The sequence below is a fragment of the Piliocolobus tephrosceles genome, chromosome 15 (assembly GCF_002776525.5).
Source record: "Piliocolobus tephrosceles isolate RC106 chromosome 15, ASM277652v3, whole genome shotgun sequence".
Taxonomy (NCBI): Eukaryota; Metazoa; Chordata; class Mammalia; order Primates; family Cercopithecidae; genus Piliocolobus; species Piliocolobus tephrosceles.
In genome coordinates, this window is record NC_045448.1 from 24928871 (window position 1) to 24933303 (window position 4433).

Genomic DNA, 4433 nt, shown 5'->3' on the forward strand with positions numbered 1-4433 from the left:
GCCTATTGCCCTTCCACTCCTAGAAAAGTCGCTCCCAGCAGATGCGCGGGGGGCGGGCTTTCTCAGCCCCCACTCTTGTCCAGACTGTATTAGAAATTCCGCCCCCCCTCCCCCACCAGCTCCAGTCCCTGAAGCTAGATGACCAAAGAATAAATTTGCAGTTTTGCTTTTAGCCCTGCCTACTCGCTGGTTCTTTTGTGCCCGCTCTGGGCTGTCTTAGAAAAAACAAATCAGTGGGGTGTCTTGGACAGAGCAGAGCAGGACTCAGGGGAGCCACTAAATGCCACCATGCCACCCACCAAGGTCTGCAGCCTTAGCTGGCCTGCCCTGGGCCTCCTCTAGGTGGCTGGACCCTGTGCGCCCTCCATTAGCCCAACCACCTCTCAGAGCTCAGGAGCTGCAGGCAGACAGTGCCTCCCAAATTCCTTTATAATGCAAAGCAATGAAGCTCTGTCTCATTTCTCCCAATCTTCCAATCTCCTCTGCTGTTCAACATAACAATGCATAGTGAAGGATTCAAGAAACAAGTTTCCCAAAAAAGTGAGCACTTGTCTCCCAAGCCTTCTTCCTAGGGATCCGGCCTAAACACCAGCCAGCACTTCAAAGATCATCCACCCCGCTCAGTACTCCTCCCACGCACCAGCTTTCCATCACGTGTAGGGAGCTTAAGGACCAGAGAAGTCAGTGATTCTCCATCTGCATATGCTGTTCTAAGGAGCCATTTAAAATTATGGTTTTGGAGGTGGTTTTACATGGAAAGATGTTTACAGGATGGTAAATGAAAAAGCAAGTTACAAAATAGTATATCTATTAAGATTCTGTACTATTTAAAAGAAAAGACTTAAGTATAGGCATAGAAAAAAATGTCAGGAGAGAAGGAACAAAAAATCAGCACAATTGTTACATCTGGTATAGAATGAGAGGCGATTTTTACTTTTTTATCTTACTATCCCTATTTTCCAGCTTTTCTACCATGAGCATGAATTATTTCTATAGAACGCTTCTAAAAATCATCTGCATGCCCCCCTCTGGAAGAGGGGCCCCCACTCCCTTCTCCCCTTCCCACCTCCTGTCCCCTTCTCCACCCACTGGGACCCTGCCCTCCTCGAAGCCAGAGAAGACTTTTCTCTCTACAAAGATTCTCTTCTTGACCAAACTGAGCTTTAAGCTCCTGAACTTTCTCTTAGACCTATGCATGCACTTCCTTGTAAAATCCACTTTTAGGAAGAACCTGGTTAAGTCAGGTTACCAACATCCTCTGACTCTGCCTATCTGATCACCGTCGATATCCAACTGGGCTCCTCCTCCTCCACCATCCCCAGGTGATGTCTGACCATCCTGCCCATCTTCAGCAAGAATCCTGTTAGGTCGGCATAGCCAGAGTCCCCCATCCTCCTCTTAGTAATGTTCCAGCCACCACTCCCACCCTGTTTCTTGGTTATAAATTCCTACTTTCTCATGTTGCCTTTGGAATTTAGCCCAGTTCTATACGGGGGTCTCTTACCCCTATTTCAGTAGTTCCAAATAAAATCTGCTTTAGTTCTGTGGGGTTTTGTTTGTTTGTTTTTCTTGAACACCTCCTTATCTTCCTGGATGTTCAGCAGTGTTTGGCATTGCTGATTACACCCCAGTCTCTTCCTGAAACACTCTTTTCCTTTTGTTCTATGAGCCCACTCCCTCCTTCTTCAGGATAAGACGTGAGCTCCTTTGCATAGCACACAAGGCCCTCCAGGCTGCGGGAACACAGGCTCCTCCTGGCCTCTGCTGCCTGCTCCCTCAGCAATCCCTCCACATGTTCTTCTCACCAGCAACTCAAATATGCTCTGGTTCTATCAAGACATACTAGGCTGAGCACAGTGGCTCACGCCTGTAATCCCAGCACTTTGGGAGGCTCAGGCGGGTGGATTGCTTGAGCCCACGAGTTCAAGGACAGTCTGGGCAACATAGGGAAACCTCGTTTCTACAAAAAACACAAAAATTAGCTGGGCGTGGTGGCACACGCCTGTGATCCCAGCTACTTGGAAGGTTGAGGTGGGAGGATCACCTGAGCCCAAGGAGGTTGAGGCTACAGTGAGCGGTGATCATGCCACTGCAAGAGAGTGAGACCCTGTCTCAAAAAAAAAAAAAGACACGCTGCCTTTGAGTGTGCTTCCTAGTACACACTTCACCTCTCTTCTCCCTCCTCCTCAGTCATCCCTGCATCTCCTGTGGAGCAGTTTATATATCAGGCATTATATAAGTACTTTACAACTATACCACCAGGAAATCCACTGCAGAAAACCCCCACTTAGAGTGGTTTAGGCATTTGTGCAAGGAGAACTTTGTAGAAGAAGTCCAGGACTGGTATGCAAGTTCATATGCCATCAGCTCCCCAGGCTCATTCATCCTTAACATGGTAGACTCCAGGCTCGTGTCTGTGCCTCCTGCTCCCATGATGGCTGCTGTGTTTCCAGCACTGTATCCCCGTATGAACTTAAGTATATGTGGTCAGTTATGTCACATGGCCCCTTGTAACTGAAATGGGACATGTGTGTTTTACTTCTCCAGCCTCTACAGTAATAAAAATCAGGAAGAAGGGGGTTGTGAATGGCTTCAGGTTAGCTCATCTCCAATGCCTGCCATATATTTCATCTTGTTTCAGTCTCATTTTACCTCATGTAATTCAAAGCAATGTTATGATTTAAAGGTTTCTGTTATGTCCATTTCACCAGTGAGAAAATCAAGTCTCAAAAAAATAATACTTACTTTTTACGACCCAGGTCTGCCATCACCTCCTCCTGGTAGTCGTATGCCCAACCCCTGGCTCTGTGCACCATAGTACCCTAGGCGTGCATCCTTGTTGAAATCTCCAGCTGTCCTAGGGTAGCCTGTGAGCGCCTGCAGTGGTCTGTGAGCCCCACAGGATAAGGCTCTGCAGCCCCGAAGCCTGGGGAGGTAACAGGCCTAGAGCCGTACCCGTGAGTGTTTGCTAAGTGACAAGCAAGGTGGTGGCCCTGCTCCATGTGGAGGTGCCCAGACCCTGAAGCTCTAAAGTATCACATTAGGGAACAGTGACAAATTATAAGGTCCCAGAAGACCCGAGCCACCATGGGAAATGTTGGTGAGTGGCTCAGCCAGAGTTCAGAGCGCCCCCTGCAGGCTGTGGGTGTCTCTCACTGACTGCAGTGTCCCGAGGCCCAGCGACTTCCTGGGTGGAGACTCAGGCCTGGAGTGTTCCTCCCAGGGCAGTAGGAAAGAGAGAAATAGAAAATCCTTTGCAATGTGGTTTGTGTTACCGTAGCTTCAGCCATGGAAGGGGCTCCTTGAATTAAACAGGAAGCAGAAAATATCAGATTTAGATCCCACATTCCTTGCATTGTATACAATTACATGCTGAAGCCATAGAGGGGCACGTGGGACCCACAGAGGCAGAAAATGGGATTGCTGTCGGGGATGGGGTCGTTCTTTCATGGGAAACCAGTTGCATTCTTGACAGGTGGGCCAAGTCTTCCTGAGGTGCACGCTTAGCAACCCCAGGGGCATGGGTGAGGCCCTCTCATTTGCTTACAAGGCATTGGTGACAGAAATGCTACCAGCTCCCACAATGATGGGGAGTCCCCTTCTCTGCACCCACCCCACCCCCCGCTGCATATCTCTGGATCGTAGACCCTCCTCGGTGGGCTCACCCCAACTGTCAGGCTCAAGAGCCTCCTTTCTACCCATGACTCCTATGTCAGTCTCCAGTCCAGGTCAGTTTCCTGAGGCCCAGGGCCATCGATCCCATCGTATCAATAGGCCCAGCCCTTCAAACACTGCCTGTCTGAAACAAAACCCATCATCCCACCAAAAATATGCTCCTTCTCCAGGTGCCCTGCCACAGAGAATGATACCAATGTCCAGCCACTCACAAGAGCCAAACCACAGTGGCATCTTATCTCTTTCCGCCCTCAACCATTGGATTCCCGAGTCTTGACCAACTCCTTCTGCTAAGGTCCTCTCACCTGTCCCCTCTTCTCCACCTGGGTGGCCATCACCCTAGTTCGTGGGACCATTGTCTCCTGTCTGGATTGTTCTGCAGTCCAGCACATCTTCATACCTTCAACATGCTCCGAACCCCTGCCTACGGCCTAGCTGGCCTGGTCACTCCTATGTCCCTGACCCTCTGATGGCGCTGTGTTGGCCTCAGGATCAGGCAAAGCCCTGGCCTTGGTGCACTAAGCTGTCCACACCCTGGCTCCTGCTTGCCTCTTCCCCTGTTCCCTGGTGTTCCTATCCTGTCTCTAGGGCTTTGCATGTGACATTCCTTCTATTCTATTCTATCCATATTTCTTCAGGTTTTACCTTGGACTTTGGCTCCTTCAGAAAGCCTTTCCAGACCCCCATCTGCTCCCCACATAGAAAGGCAAGGAAGTCCATTGAAGGCAGCTAAAGTGTCTTATTCACTGTGTTTCTGT